Source organism: Schistocerca americana, chromosome 4 (genome assembly GCF_021461395.2).
Source record: "Schistocerca americana isolate TAMUIC-IGC-003095 chromosome 4, iqSchAmer2.1, whole genome shotgun sequence".
NCBI lineage: Eukaryota > Metazoa > Arthropoda > Insecta > Orthoptera > Acrididae > Schistocerca > Schistocerca americana.
In genome coordinates this window covers 265253587-265277678 of record NC_060122.1, presented here as the reverse complement: position 1 = coordinate 265277678, position 24092 = coordinate 265253587, and the positions used below count along the sequence as shown (strand labels likewise).

General features: G+C 42.8%; 1 protein-coding gene across 1 annotated transcript in view; it reads right to left on the bottom strand.

Moving 5' to 3' along the window:
• LOC124613213 overlaps positions 1-24092 on the bottom strand; it is a 446582-nt gene that overhangs the window by 74272 nt on the left and 348218 nt on the right. The gene's annotated exons all lie outside the window — the stretch shown is intronic.

The following is a 24092-nucleotide window of genomic DNA, read 5'->3' as shown; positions in this document are numbered from 1 at the left end:
AAACGAGCATCTCGAAAACGGCGAAGGTGGTGGGCTGTTGGTGTACTACTCTCGTGAGTGGAGCTGATCATTTCAACCTTCAGACTCGCACGTCAACTTTGTTATTGTCTTGTCGCTTACTCGCAACCGCCAAGGCCCGGTAGAAGCAGGGCTGTTGTAATTTAGTCCTACCCAGAACATCAATGCGGTTCAAAAGAAAATTAAAAACTCAGTTAAATGTAATTCTGAAAATTTAATTAACATACAAAAGTCACATAGCTAGCCTTACACATTTTCAAAAGAGCCAACATACTTTCTGAAGATAGCTATTTACTGTCATAATTTATTTTATTAATGTTTTTAACTTTTCTTGCAATATGAAAACACAGTTAGACAACTTAACATTTACAGTTTCATAAAAAATTTTAACTTTATGAAGAGTCACAATGGCTAGCACTCCATCTTCAGGCCACGAGTGGCCTACCGGGACCATCCGACCGCCGTGTCATCCTCAGAGGAGGATGCGGATAGGAGGGGCGTGGGGTCAGCACACCGCTCTCCCGGTCGTTATGATGATATTCTTGATCGAAGCCGCCACTGCTCGGTCGAGTAGCTCCTCAATTGGCATCATGAGGCTGAGTGGTTCAAATGGTTAAAATGGCTCTGAGCACTATGGGACCTAACATCTGAGGTCATCAGTCCCCTATAACTTAGAACTACTTAAACCTAACTAACCTAGGAACATGTCACACATCCATTCCCCAGGCAGGTTTCGAGCCTGCGACCGTACTGGTCGCGCGGTTCCAGACTGAAGCGCCTAGAACCGCTCAGCCACTCCAGCCGGCCATGAGGCTGAGTGCACCCCGAAAAATGGTAACAGCACATGGCGGCTGGATAGTCACCTATCCAAGTACCGCCACGCCCAACAGCGCTTAACTTCGGTGATCTCACGGGAAGCGGTATATCCACTGCAGCAAGGCCGTTAATCACAATGGCTATAAACTACAATTTATTTTAAATGCAATAATTTATAGGTCTTCGCTAATTTCCCGGGTGTTGTCTCACCTGCACTATATCTTAATTTTGACCAAACGAGCCTGTAGGTGGAGAAGATTCAAGGGATGAAGTGCAGGCAGGACAAGATAATGGGCACTGATAAAGTAGTTGTAAGAATGTGTTTGAGCTTTGAATGAATTAATCACAGTAATTTAAACTGAAGTGTTTAAACAGTACCAAAAAAGCAATAAAGCCCATAAAACCCAAATTTACCCACTCGGTTCTTTCTTTAAAATACCCTTGTTTTCATCAGGTTACCTTCCATTAGGAACGTGGGTGCACTCAACGACTGTGATATGACATTTGAATGATAGAGCATAGCAATAGGTCGTCCTTTTCTTCTAGGTTTTGGCCAAATCTAGATTTTGGCTAGTGCCTAACCATTACCAATGCACCATTTTATCATATTAATGCATGTTCTAATACGTCAGTCCGCTGTTGTTCAGGCTTCTGTCACAGTTCTTTCAAGACTACTGTATAAAATAGTAGTCTTAAAAGAACTGTGACAGAAGCCCGAACAGCAGGGGACTGACGTCTTAGAACATGCACTGATAAGATAAAATGGTGCACTGATAGTGGCTATGCACTAGCCGAAATCTAGATTTGCCGAACAAAACCTACAAGAAAAGGACAACTGATTGCTGTGATCTGTCATTTGAAAAACCCTGTTTTTTACCAGCTCTCATATAAAGCGCAGTTGGGTCAAGACCTGGTGACTGACATCTGGCTCAATGAGCTTACGAGAGCATCCCTGTGCTCCCATAGCTCGTATGACACTCTACAAGTGTTAGTAGAGGGAACGCACATGCTACAGGACGGTCCCTGAAAGAGGTGGAATAGTTTCAGCTGGGGTAATTTCAAATTACTAGTTCTTGAATTCGGTACATTTAATGTCATATTATAGAGAACCCAAGCCAGTGTCAACGGATTTTTCTTTGTTCTGGAAATGAGAGTGCTCACTTTTATTTTTATACCTCCTACAGTTCATGAACAGTGGTGTGATAAAATCATAAAAACTGAAGTATTTTTTTCCGCTAATCGTCTTATTTTAGTATTCGCCGTTACGCACAAAATTTAAAAGGTGCCATTATGGGCGAACGTTCGGGAATGTCGCCGGATATCGCGTAAAAATAGTTAAAACTGGAACGCAAACTAAATTTTGTGAACAGTTTTACAAGAAAATGGTTCCTTGGATTTCTTTTAAAAATCTGAATAATGTTCCTTAATTACAGAAGAAAGTGTCCTCCAGTATTCAGCTTTGGACCATTATGGCTACCGTCATCATATTTTCCTTTCTGTTTGTTCTCTTGCCCTCTAGATTCTAAAAAAACTGCTTCATTATTTTCATGAGATAAGGGAAAGAGGTAGGACGTATATTGGACGACCAAAGGTTTATTAATACTTGTTTTAATTTCCGATATTGGTTGGAAGGGACATTTGTGGTACTGTAGGTTATGTCCAGTGCCAAAAACGAGGAATGGGAAGGGCAAATCGTACGTCACATCTTATGGGCTACTCATTGAAATCAAGAAATAACTTCACATACTGAGTATGATTCTAGCGGACTGAAATTTTCCTTCTAGGTACATGCTCAACGAGTGAGAAATATAGTTACGATGCTTGCGCACGATCTGACGAGAAAATACGAAAAGGAAAATATTATGATGATGAATTCAATAAACGTGTGATTGTCATCCATTATCACACTTAGTCAATTCCCGCTACGAGTATGACCGGGTCGCCTTGCTCTTGAGCGCTTTTATTCGAGGCACGAACCACTCTCTACCCCACTCCTGAACAGCTGCCAAGATCACGAGTAAAGAGCGACCTTGATATGTGTGGTTATCCCTCGTGAGTATCTATGGAAAGCGGTGCAAAGATGGTAAAACCACGAACAGGCGACAAGGTGTTCTACGTCCACGCCTTATTACCGATGGTGGAGGCTTGCCTCATCCGTAAAGCAGGATAGTTGCCGATCTGCGGAAGATGTGATGAAAGAGTACAATACTACTGCAGGCACCACTGTTTCTGAGCCTGTCGTTCAGCGCACGTTGATGAGGCTCCGCTGCAGATGACGAACCCCTACTTCTTCCCATACTGACCCAACGACATCATCAGTTACGAATTGCTGTGGCAAAAGGGATCATCGAGATTGCACTGTGGATCAATGGAAACGTGTCGCCTGATCGGATGACTGACGTTTCGTGTTACACCAGATGGATGGTCGTGTCCGGATGAGCCGTCATTTAGGCCAATGGCTGTTCGAAACGTGCACAGTGCCACAGACACACGCAGTGGAGGCTATATTATGTTATGATGGCCGCTCATGTGGGCTTCTATCTGTTGTAGGAATGTACCATGGTAGCTGTGGATTATGTGAACATTATTACAGGCCACCTGCATCCCATCGTACGTGATGTCTTTCCCAAGACCGACGGCATCTTCCAGCTGGATAAGTGTCCGTGTCACAAGGCCAGAATGATGCTACAGCGATTTGAGGAGCGTGACGATGAACTTGGCACCAAATTCGGACACCTAAGCATATGTGGGACGCTGTCGAGGGCCATTCTGTAGTCAGAAACAAACGACTCGTAATTTACGGAAATTGCGTGACCTGTACGTATACATCTGGTGCCACATACCACAAGAGACTTACCTATTCTAAATCACACCATGAAGACTCAACATTGTATTCAGTTCCAAAAATTGAACAGTGCGCAGTTAAGCAGTTGGTCATAACGTTTTGGATTATCAGTGTATCTGTGTCCACCACCTAGCCTACATACGTCATACTCTGTCCTAAGTAGGAAGGGAAGAAATATATTTGCCGCAGCATATTCGTCCTCCTGTTCCTCTTAGAGAAAGGTCTGAGTTCAGTGTGGGATCGGCGACGAGACAGAGAACATGATCCAACTGAGGAAACGGGTTAAGTGGCGCCGTCGTTAAGGGGGACGTTCGTGAAATTGACCAGAAATGTCCATTTTCAATTTATTTTTTATTTATTAGTAGATCTCATGGACAACAAGTTCCCAAAGTTTCAATGATAAAATCGCATTCGACGTGACTGAAAAATAGTGAAATGTGTGGCGCGACCTTGTGGCCACGCCCAATTTTTGAAGCAACACTACAACGTTAGCCCGGTATCAACGTTTTCGTGGATTACTTTCAAGCAAACTTGTATGGGACGGATTTAGAAGACTGTGATATATACCCTTTGGGTTTACAGATCATCTGTGACTCTGTTCCTTATCTGAGAAACAATAACAAATTAGTTGCTTTGTTTATGAAGAAGCAATTCCAGTTTTGCATTGTGCTACTGGAGGATTTTCTCCAGCATTGGAACTTATGATCCAGTTCTTGTATTTAATGATGGGAACGTAGGAAGGATGAAGGTATTAGACAGAAAGGGCTTTAAGATTGGAAATTTCATTCAAGACATCCTGAGAAAAATAGATTACAGCGCCGCTCAGCACCTGGAAAGTTAGTTGACGACTTGGTGAAGGAAAGGAGGCAGAAAACAAGAAACCAGAAGAAGGGAAATAAGACCCTGAGATCAGATCTGGGACCTTCTGGAAAGGTGACATAAGAAAAAATGTTGAACTTCAATTTGCATTTCGTGAAAATTATGTTTTATTACAGTTTGTGTATTTGTTTCTCATACTAGAATAATAAAATTTTGTACACTTATTTCTAGAAACCCAAATGATTTCGCAACAGTAACTTTGAAAACTTGATTAAACAGAGAAAATTTTGTAGATATCTCTGTAATAGTTTTTGAAAGAAAGGTGGATTCATTATTTTTTTAAAAAAATATTTTTAAATTTCATAATAACATTAAATATTTATAATCCAAAAAACTTAAGAGTAAATGCTTTAATTTCAAGTAGAGAGTGGCAAAAAATTTCATTGCCGTATCTTCAGAATTGTGAATTTGGTGCATCTTTTAAATAGTGTGTGTTTTTGATGAACGTCTCCCCTTATGGCAACCGCCCGAATCATTCATTTGAAAAGTTCCCAGTAGATTTCGTACCCCATCCTACCCGAATCCGAGCATGCGCTCCGTCTCTAGTGACTTATTTGCCGGCGAAACGATAAGCCCAAATCATCCTTCTGATTGGGGAACGCCGGGGATGGAAATTGGTGCTGCCTTTTCAAATAAATCATCCAGTATTTGTTTAATCTTGCAAGGAAACTCTTTGCTGCAGCGGCATAGTGGCACATTGTATCTCGTCGTTAAAAGAATATGTCAGCAGTTTGGATAACTACGCACCCTCAGGCTTTATTAATGCTACGTTCGAACTATATAAAAACTATACGTGAATATGTCTTTTTCTTTTTCTGTTTGAAAAATCAGTGTTCGAAAAAACAAATCCCTATACGGAAATGCAGCACATCACTAAGAGAAGGGGGCCGAGCGCAGCTTCATGATGCTCATAAGGCTGCAAGTCGAGAAGGCGAAACGTTTCAGCAGAGTGGGTTTCTTACAGGAGTGTCCAGATAAGAAGGTGGTGCGCAGTTCGCATAGAACGAACTGGATATGAACCCAACACTTCGCCTGAAGGTAACGGATAGGAAACACTTAGAAGCTGTGAGACAACACCCGAGAAGGTTTCATCAAAAAATATTCCTTATTTTCATCGTCCTAATAGTTTTTCATCGAATTTTCTAGGCTCTCAGTGTGATGTACACCAACCATGCTGCCGCTTGCGACATCTAAACCTGACAGAAATTTTCTTCATTACAATGCTCCGGGAGATCATTCAAATGTTTTTGCTGAAAATTGTTGACACTCCTACTGAAAGGTGAATAGACGTATAGGGTGAATCAGCTAAACCATGCACCGAAAATATTGCGGAAATGGAAAGTGTTGTTAATGTGCGATTTTCACAAAATGAATTGGTAGTCATAGATTCGTGTTGTTAGCCAATCAACAACAAAAAAAAAAAAGGTTCAAATGGCTCTGAGCACTATGGTACTTAACATCTGTGGTCATCAGTTCCCTAGAACTTAGAACTACTTAAACGTAACTAACCTAAGGACATCACACACATCCATGCCCGAGGCAGGATTCGAACCTGCGACCGTAGCGGTTACGCGGTTCCAGACTGAAGCGCCTAGAACCGCACGGAGCCAATCAACAGATTGTAATAACATTTAGAAAGTATGTTTTAATGCAAACATACACTTTTTTAAACGAAACACTATCTATTGACATAAACAAACTAAAAGTAGGGAAAATTAGAATTCCAGTGGTGCTTATTGCACGATTCTACTGCGAGTCATTTACGAGATATCTTATTTTCAAAAGTTGCCACTACGGTACTTGCACAATACCTCCTGTAACCCACACTGAAGAACAACACAAGTGCATACAGTAACGAGACAACTGCCCATCACAGTTTGTGTTCAAACTGACCACTAGCAGCGACAATATAGGCTTCCAGTCTGGTATCTAACGACAGCTACTCACATGCTAGCACTTCAGAAGAGATGTCCGAGCAGGCTGCTGTAACACGTCGATGCACGTCATCGGGTGTAGCTGACATGTCCTTGTAGACAGCGCTCTTCAGGTTGCCCCCAAAAAAAAAAAAAAAATGCCACAGGTGTCAAAGCCGGGGAACGGGTCGGCCAAGGCCCTCTACGTTCAGTCTAACGATTTGGAAACAATTCTTGAAGACAAACTTCGTGCACCATGGGGATAACAGCTGTCATGTTGGTACCACATGTTCCTTCTAGTCTGTAGTGTGGCCTTGTAGCATCTGTGGAAGATGGTTTGTTAGGAGGCTGCGATACTACGCACGCTCAGCGTTTCGTCTATAAAAACATGGGCTTATGAACTGTTAGTTCAATATCCCACACCACACGTTTACACTACATGGACGCTGACGTTCCACCCTACGAAGTCAAAGAGAATTTTCAGCAGATCAACAGTGCATGTTTCGGTGGCTCACCTGGCCATTATTCGTAAATGTGGCTTCATAACTAAACATTTTGAGGTCATTTTTGGGTCTATGAAACGAAAACTGAATCTAATCCAATATCTCTAACCTAGCAAAAGTCTCTTTTGGCAGATTAGCCTGATGTAAGGTAAGGCAGATAACCGTGCGGTGATTAGTGCCATGGTCATGCAGTTCGGTACTTTACAGTCCTGCACTATGCAAACAGAGCAGAGCTGAGTTATCCATTGCAAGGTAATAAAGAATTGCAGGGCCTAAACGAACCTTCTGAGCTGAAATTAGGGCAGTATACATTTTCAAAATTTTAATGACACTAAGTAGATGTGTTTTTATAACAGTGCACAGTTTCCACACGCATCAGTTAGTCTTGCGTGTGGCTGTTTTGTGAGGGAGCCATTCTGCTTATTATTGATAACCATTCCATGCATACAATTTCATGTATAAATAGTCATATTTAAATGTGCGACGCTACAATCGGAATTTAAAAACTCTTTCTTTCACACTTTTGGAGAGAGGTTTTGGCACACACTGTTTCCACTTATCACGTTTAGGCGAAAGAGTTTCATTACTAATAGATGCATATTTCTCTCAACTGAGTACTCGGGTGAAGGATTTGCTAGTCTACACTCGCCAATAAGCCTAGGTTACGCCAAATGGCATTTTTTGGAAACATTTTAAAAAATGAGGGGACTATATCATTGAACCTACCTTGTACGAGAGAAAGGGTCAGTGTTTCAGTATGGCACATAAATGTTGATGATATTAGAGACATTTTGTTTGTGTCATTTTTGTGCATGCCCAACACTAGATTGTGTCAACCGTCAAGTTAATCTGAAGTGTATTTTTGTTTATATGGTTTTCTAAGGTAATTGCAACGCGAATGTTTCGTTGACATGGTTGGAGTGGAATAAGATGTCGCCTTTTAAAAAAATCTCTGTTTTGGGTGCTTAATCTCCGAGTGAAATTAAACCAAAGTTCCAGTTAGTTGTTACTTTACCCGTAGCAGTTAAGAAATTGAAATGTCTCGGTTGATTCAGCCACACCTCATTTCGATTACCGTACGTATTTTTGCATATCGCCTCTTGGAGAGTTCTTTGCTATATTTTCCGAGCGCTTCCTGGTCGACTTCGATGTCCATCTGCTACACAGCAAGTAGTTAAGTTTCACTGGCGATCTTTGGAGTGGTTATCTCAGCTAATCAACAGTTAGGGCGTGGTGGTACCATGTGAGTACGTTACATTTGAAGGAGAGATGGGAAGTAGTTGCAAGGTGGCAACTGCCAGGAGTCATTTGAATAGAAGCAGTTGTGCTACCCGACATTATTGCACTTGGCCTCGCGTGCCGGTTACAGGGAACACGTGATGACGTTACAGTAGACAAGTACAGTGGTGACTAAGCAAAACGCACTGCACTGTGAATGGCATCAAGACAGCTGCCCATATATTATCAGATGGTTCAGCGTGACCTAATGAAATATCACGATAAGAACTCACGATCAGGCGACCGAAAAGCCCTCAGTCCCAGCTGCAACAATACTGTGGTCGACTTACACTGAGGCAGTCAGTCTGCTGCTGTCACATGAGCGCAGCCCTAAGCGGACTTGCCATGAAGTGCAGTGCATATTATTACTAGTGCATTAGTTGGCACTGTCAAGGAGGCAGTACGAATCTTCCCTTACCGATTTGATTCTTACTGTCGGGAGGTGTAGAGAACAACTACGAATTTAGCATACGTAAACAGGAAAACGCAACTTTTAACCGTTTTTGAAAAAACCGAATTTGAAAACTATAAGAGTGCTCATGGTTCAAATGGCTCTAAGTACTACGGGACTTAACATCTGAGGTCATCAGTCCCCTAGACTTAGAACTACTTAAGCCTAACTAACCTAAGGATATCACACAGATCCATGCCCAAGGCAGGATTCGAACCCGCGACCGTAGTAGCAGCGTTGTTCCGGACCGAAGCCCCTAGAACCGCTCAGCCACAGCGGCCGGCAAGAGTGCTCATGCTGTATGCTTTGTAGGGCCACTGGTGTTCACGGGATCCGCAGCCGAGCGAGTAAATACTTAGTTCACGAGCGCCAGGTCTTTGGATCGAATCTCGCTGCCAACGTTTTATATTTAAATCTCAATTAAGTCTAACAACAGATTTATTTTGACCACGTGCAGTATAAATATGTAATAAAAAAGTTCAAATGGCTCTGAGCACTATGGGACTCAACTGCTGTGGTCATCAGTCCCCTAGAACTTAGAACTACTTAAACCTAACTAACCTAAGGACACCACACACATCCATGCCCGAGGCAGGATTCGAACCTGCGACCGTAGCAGTCGCATAAATATGTAATAATTCATCGACTTTTTTCCTAATCTAAAAGCAGTCGAAAAAGCAGAATCTTTCTTCTATAAGGAGACTGGGAATCAGAAAAGAATACGCAAGAACTTTCAGTCAAATCAGTGAAGCCATTTTATTTATATTATTGTATCTACGTTTGTGACAAGTATAATGTGTAATCTATGCACGAATCTGGATGGTACTGACCGTAGAAACACGGAAAGCAATAATCATCGCGACATACAGCAGAACTAAGGACCGCAGAATTGTGCATATCCATGGTTTTCTTTCCACTGTGTCTACTGCAATGTAAACTTGGTTTGCATTCGTAAACAGTTCTCAGTCGGCATACAATTGCGTACGACGCATGTCGAAACTTAGCACCGAGCATTGGTGCAGATAATTCACAAAAATTACTAGTACCGGCAGCGGGATTGGACCCAGAGAACTCGCTCTTATGAAAATAAGCGCTTACTCTCTAGGCTGCAGAGTCGTTGCGTATTGCCGAGTATAAAAAGTACAGGGTGACAATTATTTAATTATAGGGAAAAAAACATAAATTAGTTATAAACTACTGCGTGCACACACTTTATTCAACAAGTAAACGTCATTACAGATATTCGGATTTAGGTTATGACATGCTCGATATGTTTGCCATCATCGTCGATGATGTGGCGCAGACGAATAGCGAAATTCTGCTTGACGCGCTGAAGTGTCGGAACATCGATGTTGTCGATGACCTCCTGAATGGCTGTTTTCAGCTCAACCATGGTTTTGGGGGTTATTGCTGTTCACCTTGTCTTTAATATAGCTCCACAAAAAGGAATCGCATATGTTCAGATCTGGAGAATATGATGGCCAATCGAGACCCATGCCAGTGGCCTCTGGGTACCCCAGAGGCCGAATGCGGTCCCTAAAGTGCTCCTCCAGGACATCAAACACTCTCCTGCTTCGATGTGGTCGAGCTCCGTCTTGCAGAACCACATCTGGTCGAAATCAGGGTCACTTTGTACAATGGGGATGTAATCGTCTTCCAAAACCTTCACGTCCCGTTCGTTAGTCACCGTACCATCAAGGAATATCGCACCTACTATTCCGTGACTGGATGTTCCACACCATTCACCCGTTGAGGATGAAGAGACTTCTCGATCGCGAAATGCGGATTCCCCTTCCGCCAAAGGCGCTAATTTTGCTCGTTGGCGAGCTCATCCAAATGAAACTGGACTTCGTCGATAAACCAAACAATACTAATTCCCATCATGTCCCGCTTCCAAAATGTTTTGAGCACAATGGGACTTAACATCTGAGGTCATCAGTCCCCTAGAACTTAGAACTACTTAAACCGAACTAACCTAAGGACGTCATACACATCCATGCCCGAGGTAGAATTCGAACCTGCGACCGTAGCGGTCGCGCGGTTCCAGACTGAAGCGCCTAGAACCGCTCGGCCGCCCCGCTTCCAACAGTGCAGTTTAAACGTCCTAACGCAAACCGTTCGGAAGTTATGACGACTTTGTTTCATATAATTCCATAATTGTCACCCTGTATACAAACGCGCCTAAAAGTTTCAAACTGGATTTTCTCAAAAATCAGTAGAGCGTTGTGTCTTCCTACTTACACAATTTGAAGTCCTAGTAGTACCCTACCCAATTTAGCAGTGCGAATCATTTCGGCGAGGGGAAGTTCGTACCGTTTGCTTGTGAGCAGTTTTGCACTGGAAGTACATGTTGCGAGTTAGTGTGAGCAGGCAGTGCTGAGCCGGAAGCGGCCCATTGGAAACTGTTTTTATCAGACAAGTTGTGGTCTGATAATTCTGCTGTCACTCAGTTGACGAGAAGGAACGCATGATATTGGTATTGGGAATGAGAGTGAGTATTTATTCCGAGCGGGCAAGCTATGTTTTATGAATGAGTGTTGCTCCTCTCTATGCTTCCTGCCCCACGATGCTAGGTATTAAATGTAGCAGATGTATTAATTTTTGCGAGGGTTTGCTGTAGTAATTATTCTAAAATATCTGGAGTTTATCTGAATTTTTCAATTTCTTTACCTTGGTCAGACTATTGCTCCCATCTCACGTTTATCTAAAATAATAATAAATATTGAGAGATTAATGCTAGTGTGGATTTTTAACTTGTTTCCGACTCAGTGCAATGTCAATGAGGACTGACAGATGACCAGTTTTATAAAAGTAAGATAAGTCGCTCTGCTGAACGACGAATCTGCGCCTGCCGAATTCTTATCTCATACTTTTCTAATGGTATGGCATTGTCAGTCTATGTCTGAATAATTGTGGGTGTGATTTAATTCTTTATTCTCATATATAAGGGTAGAAACTGGCCGTTACCAGCCTGCAGTGGTTGTTTATAAATCGAGCTACACCACAACATCTCTAAAATACTGACAGACTGAACCTTAGCGCGATAAACATATTGGTATCTGTAGAACCGTACTTAGATTTAGTCATAGACTCTTCGTTTAACAGACGCCATACGAAATATGACATTACCCTTGGCGAAGCTTATCCACGTGAAGGGCATAAAAAGTTTTAGCTAAGGATGAAAACGTCAAGAAAGTGAGCAATATTGTGACGAATAATAGCGATTAAATGCGCTTGAATGGTTTAGCACTGTTACCATATCATAAGAAAGAGTACAGCGCATTCTACGTAAAGGATAAACATTGAAAGGAAATATTTGAGGTTAGATCTAAGCGTGATAGTTACGAATATCAATTGAAATAAATAAACAATATTTATGTTTGAGTTACGTGTTTCGATTATACCTACAATATCGGAGGGCTTCATTCAAATTGAATGTAGCTTAGATTATTTATGAGTATGAACTAGTTGTATTACGTTAATCTAAATTCTGTAGAAGTTAGTGTTTATAACTATTTGTATATTTCAAACGATGGGTATCGGAAAGTATTGCGTAAGAGCAGTCACACACTTGCTGAATACTGTCAAATGTAAATGAAAAGAGGATTGCTTGAGTGGTTTAAAAAGGAATCTAACTGAGGTCATTTTTGATTTGTTACCGTCGTTGAGACATGAATCCGTTGATTCGCACCTGACATGAAACAGCGATCAAAGAAGTGCTCTGAAATGGAAAGGGCAAAGTCGATTTCATCTACTGGAAAGGTCATGGCCACTGTTTCCAGCGACGCAGATGGGGGTTCCTTTCATCGATTATCTTTCAAGGGGTAAAAACTTAACTGGCGAACATCTGGGATCAACGGGACGAAAAACTAAGCAGCATGCTTGGTTTCCAAAGTAAAATATTTCTCGTGAAAAGAGTGCACGATGCTTTGGAAATGGAATACCTTCGAAAGAATAAGCTGCTGGAACATAAACCACAGTTGCTGTAATACTACACTTACGTCGGAACGTAAGGACATTTCCATATCTGAGAAACGTTTTAGAATTAATGGAACGCTTATGTCAGCTGCAGACACGTAATTCGCAGACTTCCGAAACTTGCATTAAAGGGATGGGGTCTATCCGCTGTAGAAAAAGTACATTCGTGTAACTGGTCGCTACGTCACATGAAAGTGCTGTTTTTTCTAAATAAAACACACACATCCTTGATAGGTGGGAGAGAACAGCTGACGTTGATCTTCTTGAAGCCCTGAACCAACCTATGTATTTACCTTCGGTCCACTGACTACAGAGCTGGAAGCTATTCCCTAACACAGAACCAGGTGGTACAGTGGCTACTACACTGAACATGTATTCGCGTGAGCACTAGTTCAAATCTCTGTCAAGATATCCTGAACTAGGTTTTCTTTCGTTCACGTGAGGCAAGTATTGAGATGATTCCTTTAAAAATGTCGCGGCAGGTTTCTTTCCTTGTCCTTCCTCAATTCGAACTTCTGATAGTCTCTCACGACTTCGCCGTCTACAGAACGTTAAGCCCTAAGCATCAACCCCATTTATTAAGGAACTTTCAACGTAATTTCTGTAATAATGCTTAAATTGCACTGACCTTAATGAATGCTACATTAGGAGTTTTATCTAATAGGCGTGCAAACAAAGAAATCCCCAACGCTTTCCGCATTCATAATCCCGGCACTGGAACCGCATTTCTACTCCTCTATTTTTCCGCAAAGCTGTTATTCTGCAGCGCAAACGGAGGTCCCGTTAAATGTGAACTAGAATTACCGCTATGAAAAACATCCACTATGTATCCTGCTATATCCGACAGTTACAACTTCTACGACGCAAGTACGCTGAAGTGGAAAGAAAGTACCAATTACCTTTTCTTATTACCCTTCACAAAAGGGAGTTTTTGCAATTCACAAATGTATTTAAAAATGCATCAGAGAGATATCTTATAGAAATGCAGATGTAAGTAGCGACTCAAAATGTTTTCTCTAATAGATACGCAATGAATAAACTAAATTGTGGAACTTTCAAAATAACTCCGTGCGAGGGTGGGCTGGCAGCAGCGAGTAACTGATTTCAGCCCACAGTTTTTGAAATATAAAATTTGCGTTACAAAGATCATATTATTAGAAAAAAGGGTGATATTATGTGGTGAAGCTGACTTTGTCTGGCGAGCTGCCCGGAAGTGATGACTTCAAAATGGTGATGCTGATGTCGTTTCTTAATGACTAAGTTACTAACTCCGGGTAATAGTTGTATGAAGAGATCATGGAGGAAGTAGACGGAGGATTAGGACAAGGAGCTGATATTGGAGTCATTGAGGAGGGAAAAAAGGTATTGGGCTGTGGTTGGTGACAGCTGTAACGATGGGAGGATTCTAGCTATGCTGCGACTTGATGATGGATGCTCCAGGATAGGATATGCCGCACAAACATCTGGGGGTAAATTTTTGGCAACATGTGGCAATTGTCTTTAAATACAATACGGAAGGTGCAGCCATGTTCAACTGATGGATGATATGTAGATGGTGAAAAGACAGTGGTAATGAAGCGGATGATGTCTTCAGTGGTGAGCCAGGGCAGGGTTGTTTGGGTGACGTGGTGTGTCGATAGGGAAGATGCGACGGGAAATTAAGGTATAGCTTGAGGGGGTATAGCGTTACAGTTGTAGGAGTAAGTGTAGGGGGATTGGTTTCAGGTGTTACGGAGGAGTGGGGACTGAAGGTTAGAAGTGGGGGAATATGGATGGGTTTTGGCAATCTCGAGTTAAATTGTCATTGTAGAGAAGTCATTTGTGGCAACAGTACGCTTGGACTTGAGATGTATCTGCGGCCCCTAGTACAGGCCTAGCCAGCATTTGCGCTCCCTGGGTCGAGTCTGCTCAGCGCTCCAGCTTCCCCCACCACCACACTGTTCTGAGCAGGTATATGAGACAGAAGGCTGTAAATGCAGTAAGCTTACGAAGACATGTCTGCAATACCTACAACTATTTCTAAGAGCAAAATCTGCGGCATACTTTTATAAGCAGCAATTTATCATGCGGGTTTATTTTCAACTTTTTATTTTTCTGCAAAAGTAATAACTTTTATTAGCTTACTAAAGATGTACATTGCATAGTGCTAACATGGTGAATAGAACTACAGAAAGCTTTATGTACAGATATTAAACACGACATTTTGATGTTTATATGCATTTCGATTTTATAATATGTGCTATTTCTAGAACTGTGCTTCGTGATAGGGTCCAACACATGCAGTTATGCATATTACACTCTGTTTTTAAACGTTAACATTGGCGGGACATTGTCAGTTTCATAAACACAAAAAAGTTCACACACATTGTCGAACAAAACATTGAAATAATTATAGTAGCTTGTCTGTGCAGTTGAGAATATTGCTCTTTGGGTAACATTTTATAAAAGTTTTGTAAATACCTGGATTGGACAAACAGGTAGTTCAGGTGTGTACGTACTTCACTGTACGTCTATCAGCTCAAATCGGAAATAATGAGGTACGTAACCACTAGCAACCAAAGTGAGAACAGTCCTACGAATAAATCGAAATACGTTTTCAGTTACTCAGTGTCTTGGAATCTCTTTCAGATATCATGATGAAAATTTTCAGGTTTTAAAATGTAGTCACTCATCTCTCGTCCACAAATGACTGCCTTGAATTATGGGAAACGGTCCGTGTCATGAACTTGAATATGATTTTTTCCACAGAATTACTTTTCCTTTGATGACATCAACCTTGTCCAGTATATGTTACCAAATGATTCTTCCCTTGCATTAAAACAATTAATGAATCCAAGTAATATGTGTTGTTAACCACAATATATTCTGTCACAGCTCTACTTACATTTAACTCAATTTCTTCCATAATGGCTGCCTTCAGCTCAGCAAGCATTCCCCGTCGTTTGCCACAAGACAAGTGCATTATATCGTCTTTCTGGTTGGTTTTGTAATGACGTTCCTAGCCGTAATAATGCAATGGCATATTAAGCACTCTGCATGGCCTCTCAACCATGTAAAAAGTAAGGAAATTCCCATTCAGCATTGAACGATGTGGCTTCTTCACTTTATATTTTTTTAGACAAGTAAGTAGACGCCATAGTATTGCTAATGCAGAATGTATATCTAATTTAACGCAAGTAGTATTGTCAGCAAACTGCTTGGCGTCCGACAAGACGAATGCTCTGCTTTAGCGCCGTTTAGCTGCAGCCTTCTTTCCTCTCCCACCTCATCCCACTGCCCAACTCACTAATCAGCTCGGAGTACCAGGCGGGAATGCAGCCGGAGCCCTCGCGCTTATGGAGTGCTGTTTGGGCATGCCTGTCCTACGTCTTATATCTATATTGCAGTTCCACGTGTTACATGACTAAATTAGTAGTAAGCGTCACAGTAAAATTTTTTCAATCATGCAGAATGTCGCCAGCCGCCAGTCAGGAAGTAAAAGAATACCAACACCGTTACTGGGTCAGGGAGACAGCCAGCTCGACATTTTTGACAGAGACTGCGAGCAACTCAGCAGTAAATGGCTGGAACAGTGTACACCAAACAGCCTTTGTCACACCGTAACAGTACATCAGAAACACTAGATAGGAAGCAACAACGTCTACTGGGAGTTTGACTGAGCAGTAAAGTCCCTGTAGCAAAATCTTTAAGCAAATGTAGCGTGACTGAAGACTACTGACGACTCGAGAAGAGCAGAATAAATTCGGTCATTACGAATGACGTAGCACAGCAGAGCCCCTCCTCGGCGGCATAAATACTCCACCCCACTATGGTCGAGACCGCGTAAGAAGTAGAAAGCTTTCAGCTGCGAAGTTGTAACGCCTGCAGGCGAAAATAGTAACCGTCTACAGAGCTGTGAGAACAGTGAGGCTTTGCCATAGAGGCGCTTATAATATCACGGTACGTAGTTACCGGTACGCCCGCAGAGCTGCTATATCCAGTCCACTGCAACTGTCAGCAATCATCTTACGCCGACCTCGACAGTAGCTTCCGGTAATCCATCAGCGGGACTGAGGTGTTCATGTCACTCACACTCGATTCCCTGGTTAACGTATGGTAACATCATGTATGTGAGTTTTTTATAGTCTTGCTCTTGCTGCGCTAAGGACGGTCAGCGATCCGAAGCCAGGGTTGATGGAGTCCAGCATTACGGACATCATCACAGCAACCAGCGCTGACGGGTAGTCTGAGGGTCTACGTGCACGCCTCTGGTCAAAGGCAGAAACCTGCCCATAACTCCAGTGTTGCACGGATCTGCAGGCCTACAGTACCGGCGGGCCAGGCTCAGCACTCAGCGCCACTACACAGCATCCGACATCGCAGTCTAGCTGAGGGGACAATGTGGGCAGCGATTTTGGAGGGACTGAGTATTTCCCACTCGGCGTATGAAGCAAAATACACACCTCGCGGTCACCGTCAGCTTCAAGCCGACCTACCGTCGGCGTTCATCCACCTTGCCAGCGGGCATCAGGATGTCATATATCCCCACTCCGATCTGACGCAGTGTCCTCGCAGCCACGAGTCCGGTATTGGATTCAGCGATTTGTTCTCCCGATTACGTAGCCGCCATTCGACACATAAGAAGCAGCAACGATATGTATTTTCGATGATAACTGTAATTCTTTTGATTATTCTTTTATTATGTCTGACGACGCCACCCAGGTACTCGGGCTGCGTCCTGAAGAATTAGTACTGGATTCCAGCCTGGCAGAGGGCCGAACCTACACTTGGTAGAGGATAGAGGTGATTTAACGCAGAGTTCTGATGAGTAGCACAAATCTCTTTTCTGTTTAGATGACATTGATTAGTACACTGTAAGTGTGTATTTCTCTGTACCTCCTTGGAGGAAAATTCACAATTTTAAAACTATGCTGTGGATGGAAAATGTACAGTGTTGCTTTGGGCCTTCGATCAGGCTTTCGACAGTCCTCCCGTCCATCAAGCTTTGATCAGCTCTAGAGACATTATACACTGAGGGGACAAAATTCGTGGGATACCTCCTAATATTGCGTCGGGTCTGATTTTCCCCGGCTTAGTGGAGCAACTCGACAAGTCGTTGGAAGTCCCCTACAGAAATATTGAGCCATATTGTCTCCATAGCCGTCCATAATTGATTGCGAAAGTGTTGCCAGTGCAGGATGTTGGCCACGAACTGACCAAACGATTATATCCCATACACATTCGACGGGATTCATTTCGGGCGATATGGGCGTGTCAGGCGATATGAGGGGCCAAATCATTCGCTCGAATTGCGCAGAATGTTCTTCAAACATATTGCGGACAGTTATGGCCCGGTGACATGGCCTCGTTCTTTGGGAACATGAAGCCCATTAACGGATGCAAATGGTCGCCAAGTAGCCGAACGTAAACATTTCTAGTCCATGATAGGTTCTGTTGGACCAGAGGACCCAGTCCATTCCATGTAAACACAGCCCACACCATTATGGAGCCACCATCAGTTAGCACACTGCCTTTTTGACAATTGGGGCTCCATCAGCTCTTACGAAACGAAATCTGGGCTCTCCTGCCCAGGTGACGGTTTTCCAGTGGTCTAGGATCAAAATGATGTGGTCAAGAGCCAGGAGAGGCGCTGCAGGCGATATAGTGGAGTCAGCAAAGGCACTCATGTCGGCCATCTGCTGTCATAGCCCATTAACGCCAAATATCGCCGCACTGTCCTAATAGATACGATCGTCGTACGTCCCATATTAATTTCTGCGGTTATGTCACGCAGTGTTGGTTGTCTGTTAGCATCGATGACTCTGCGCCAGTGCCATTGCTCTAGGTCGTTAAGTGAAGGCCGTCGATCACTGCGTTGTCCATGGTAAGATATAATGCCTGAAATCTGGTACTCTCCACGCACAGTTGACACTGTGGATCCAGGAATACTGAATTCCCTAACGATTTCGGAAATGAAATGTCCCAAACGTCTAGCTCCATCAACTATTCCGCATTCGAGTCTGTTAAGCCACGTCGTGCGGGCATAATCACTTCGGAAGCCGTTTCACATGAATCACCTGAGTGCAAATGACATCCCACGCCCGGGTTCCCGGGTTCGATTCCCGGCGGGGTCAGGGATTTTCTCTGCCTCGTGATGACTGGGTGTTGTGTGATGTCCTTAGGTTAGTTAGGTTTAAGTAGTTCTAAGTTCTAGGGGCCTGATGACCATAGATGTTTAGTCCCATAGTGCTCAGAGCCATTTGAACCATTTGCAAATAACAGCTCCAGCAATGTACTGCCCTTTTATACCTTGTCTACGCGATACTACCGCCATCTGGATACGTGCATACACCTATCCCAACACCATTGTCACCTCTATATACATGCAAGGCACCGTTATGGCACCAAAACCAGTTAGAGGCAGGGCAGTGCTGGCATGACGGCCGTTTGAATTTGTGAGTCCTTGCAGTGCTGCAATCATACGGCAACTGCTAAAGGTGACATTATAAATTCCCTCTGTTATGCACTGTCATTGGAAAGAGCTGTAAAATTACGTTGGCTCCCAGTCACGTTTTGTACGGTTTTCTTCTGATGTAAGGTAAGTAATCACTTCATCCAGTTATTACAAATTTTCATAACAAGCTAGGCTTCTCTGGCATAATTTAGCAACAAATTCCCCTGTCGACGAATTCGTCATCGGAGGTCATCTGCTAATGCGCCAGGATTGGCCAGGAGGGGAAAGCGGTAGGCAACCGTTGAGGTGAAGAATAAAACATAGTTTAACCTGTGTGAAGTTTTAATTCCATAAAGAAAGGCAGACCTGGAGAAGCCGCCGAGAGTGAATGGGCAGCCGCCCAAGAGAGCAGGTGAGGAGGGCGCCTGATCGGTTTGGAAGCTGCCAGCAGAAGAGGCCGAACGGCGTGTCCGCTCCCGGCAGCTGGCTGCGGTTCCACACGCACTTGACCACCTCCAAGCCTCCCTATTGGTCGGTCAGGTAGTAAGACGCGCAGTTCGGTGGCGTTACCTCGTCAGCAACACGTGAGTTTAGCTGCTGATGGTTCAACACGTGAGTTTCAGCGTGGTTCTATCCGGTTCTCGGCAACGTGACTGAGACGCTGCAGCTTACCGCCAGGCAGAAGGCACTGACGAACATAAAGTGAAAAAAAATCAAATTCTTGTCTTAATAAACCCATCCAGTAACAAACCCCTACTGTGCACATCATATACCCGTCGCTGTAGCCACTGCATCCATCCTATACTAAAACCTTTTTTCCCTCTATTTTACTATTGTTTATACGAACAAACGTAAAATGTAACTATAATAAATAAGATTAATAATAAAGGGGTGGACACAAATATATAAACGGCAATATCAAAACACAATGTTTAACACGTTGTAGGAAACCTCTTGGCATTCAAAACAGCTTCCAGTCGTCTCTACATCTACATGGATACTCTGCAAATCTTATTTAAGTGCCTGGCAGAGGCTTCATCGAACCACCTTCACAATCCTCTATTATTCCAATCTCGTATAGCGAGCGGAAAGAACGAACACCTATATATGATGTCCAGCCCAAATCCTGTATCATTTCTGTGACGCTCTCTCCCATATTTCGCGATAATACAAAACGTGCTGCCCTTGTTTGAACTTTTTCGATGTACTCCGTCAGTCCTACCTAGCAAGGATCCCACGACGTGCAGCAGTATTCTAAATGAGGTCGGACAAGCGTAGAGTAGGCAGTCTCCTTAGTAGATCTGTTACATTTTCTAAGTGTCCTGCCAATAAAACGCAGTCTTTGGTTAGCCTTCCCCACAACATTTTCTATGGGTTCCTTCATATTTAAGTTCTTCGTAATTGTAATTACAAAGTATTTAGTTGAATTTACCGCTTTTAGATTAGACTGATCTATCGTGTAACCGAAGTTTAACGAATTCATTTTAGCACTCATGTGGATGACCTCACCCTTTTCGTTATTTTGGGTCAACTACCAATTTTCGCCCCAATCAGCTATCTTTTCTAAATCGTTTTCCAATTTGTTTTGACCTTCTGGTGACTTTATTAGTCGTCATCTGCAAACAACCTAAGTCGGCTGCTCAGATTGTCTCGCAAATAGTTTATATAGATAAGGAACAGCAAAGGGCCTACAACACTACCTTGGGGAACGCCAGAAAAAACTTCTGTTTCACTCCCTGACTTTCCTTCAATTGCTACGAACTGTGACCTCTCTGACAGGAAATCACAAATCCAGTCACATAACTGAGACGATATCTCATAAGCACCCAATTTCACTACAAGCCGCTTGTGTGGTACAGTGTCAAAAGCCTTCTGGAAATCCAGAAATACGGAATCGATCTGAAATCCCTCGTCAATATCACTCTCAGAATGGATAAATAGAGGTCGTGTATGATTTTCAAGTGAATATTATACCAGTCTTCCGGCAAAATAGTGGAAAGTTTAGGTAAAGAGGTGGATAGTGATCATGCACGCTTCTACGCATTAGACGATAAAGGCTCACTAATATCGAGATATGTTGACTGTGGCGCCCAGGGGAGGTGCAACAGTTCATCATCGGGCTCACAAAATCAGCCGGTATTAACAGCTGCCCTGCCGGAACGTGGCATCACCACTATGGAACAAACATTGTGCCATGTGAGCCGTGGCGGCTCACATCGATTCTATTTTCACAGGAGTCGCTCTCATTGGTTTCCGAATGTATGAGTGGTCTAGGTGGGGTGTGGCGGCGGCTGGAGTGTTGCGACGCGAAGCGGTACATACTCGGAGTGCCTCTCAGTACTGCCGGGTATCTGGATTTGGCATCTGCTTGGAAGTAATGTGATGTGCCCTGGGTCGTGTTGGTCCTGCCATAGAGGCTTCCTGAGCGTTACCATGTTGTGGAACATCGGCATTCGTTTTGGTCAATGATCTACTCCGTATTTTGTAATTGCTCCATACTTTGCAATTGCTTTTGCTTTTGGCGCCGTTCATTGCGTGATATAGAAAATTCCTTTTTAGCCTGTTATATGAGGTTCGAGCAGCGGTATACTGTGCTTTACCTCGTCTTTTTGAAACAAAGAAAAAGAAAAAATATTGCCGCTCATGTGAGGGTTATTTAAGCTTGTTGGGCTGGCGTTAACTTCATCTTGATAAGAAAGGAGCTCTTTCTATGATACTGAGAATAAACTGTGAGCTATTATTTTCTTTTTTTTTTAATATTGAAACTTTCGCGTGAATTTGTTGTTTTCATTCGAGCACCGGTAAGAGTCGTTGCGTGCTGGAGCACGGTCCGATTGCGGCGTCTGACGTTTTGGGCATGTGCTCGTTTGTACCCGCCTGCGTATTGGGTGAAGGATAGCAGGTTGAAAAAAGCACGTGTCTGTGTGCTTCTGGATATCTAAATGCCGTTTATTTGAATTACGATGCTTGAGCTCCTCCGAAGACTAGTGCTATTTCGTAGCACTAACATTATTAGAGGTGTTTGTTTTGAGTACCTGTGCTTTGATTAGCAAGCCCTCACAGGGTTCATAATTGTCTGTTATATGCAATTAGACGAACCCTACCTGACACATTTTCTCTTAATTCGGCTTTAAAGTTTGTTAATGAACTGTTACCACAGATGAACTATTGTCACAGGAATGATTAAAGTTAGAAACCACATTTTAAAGCTGCTGTATTTAAATTATTTGTAGCTTGCTTTTACCGACTTTCTTGAAACGTATCCATTCTACTATTTCGTGTCAAGTATTATACTGAATAATTATTAAATGTTAACTAATAGTCGTTGTCTGTACTACAGGTGCGTCTGGGCATACCTCTGATATTTAGAGGCTTGGTAAAGGTTACAGCGTTCTTGTGTTTTGACCTATCTCAGCACTGGATTTGGTTTCGCGTTCAGTGTATCAGAAAGGTTAGCCATCAATTCAGGCAGCTTGGGTTGCACGTATTCCGCAAATCAGTTTTTTTATTTTTTTGGCTGTTCTGCTGTCATGAGCAAAGAAGGAGTTAATTGTTTTTCAAATTTTAAAACCTTTGTAATTTTAGGACTGTTTCTGTGGTTCTTTAATTTGTTTGAGTCTTAAAGGCTGCTTTCCTGCATGAACTAGTGTTTCAACTGTTTAGTACTGCTAATTTATTTTACCGCGCTTTTACCTTGGGTGCCGCTACTGTTTTATGCAATTTAAAGTTACTATAAATTTGAGGCCACCTATTGTACACTTGGACGGTTAAAAGGATGCTCACGTAATTTCATACAGGTGAAATTTGAGACCGCTCACTGTTTTCTTTGAAAGTAAAGTAAAAAGGAAAGTTTTAGCTACGTTTGATTCCGAAATTGTTACTGTCAATCCTTTTAAATTCTGAGTGTGAAATAAGGGTGTTTTTTTGTTTAATGATGTTTTAAATTATCCGAGGTCCAATTCTTCCACTCAATAGCCTTTACTGGTGCCCACCTAGACGTAGTAACCAGGCTGACCACACGGTGGCTCTGATCAGCCGAAACGATTACATAGTCCTTGAACTTAATTTCTACATCCCATATCAGAATGACCCGAGGTGGTCCCAGCTAGATAGGGGAATCTTCCCCCGGTGCAATAGTACCGTGGTTCACTACAGTGCCCCATTTGTACAGGCAGTTAGAGCCGCAAAGAGTGTTGCAACGTACACAACGCAGCGGAATGCCACTCGCCTCTAATGCAATTTTATGCAGCACTGCTTCCCACACCAGCTCTGGCCGTGAGAGGCATGGCTAGGTCGCCCACGCCAAAGCGCTCCTACACTAGACGCCGCCCACACGAAATATTCTAGCTGCTAACTCCGAGGGAGATACCGCGCTGGTGACTGAGAAATGTGCAGTTCGTGCTGTTTCTATGGTGACCACAAAACTGAGCTGGAAAGCGCTTACGTTTCTTCACCTACAATGTCTGCAGCATACACTGAAGCGTGTAATGACACATTCCGACGCAGAGACATACAATACCTTAGAGGCTGCGTCAAAGATTAAATTGGGAGACATTTAGAATATAATATTTGTAATGCTCATATTGGACTCTCTTTTGTTTCATATTCCAAGGAGGAGTTAAGATACACTTCCGATTGTTACCTTGTAGGGGACGGACGTAATTTATGATATGTGTAGAAAGCAACCATCTTGTTAGTATTTATGGTTTATGCGACGAGCAGAGCAAGTCTTATTGTCTTGTGAATAAAAAATAGTGAGAAGTATCGAAGTTTTACGAGAATTACTTAAAGCGACGTAGCATTGTCTTCCTTGATTTCCACCGTCTTCGTGAAGTAAACCTATGCCGACTTCGGAAGATACACACGGTCAACAAAGAGAAGAACATCGGTGGCGACTAATGAATTAATATTGTTGCAGAAGGACTAATTCTACGTCTAAGGTGAGAAATCTGATTAAATCAACAATGACGTAGAATTC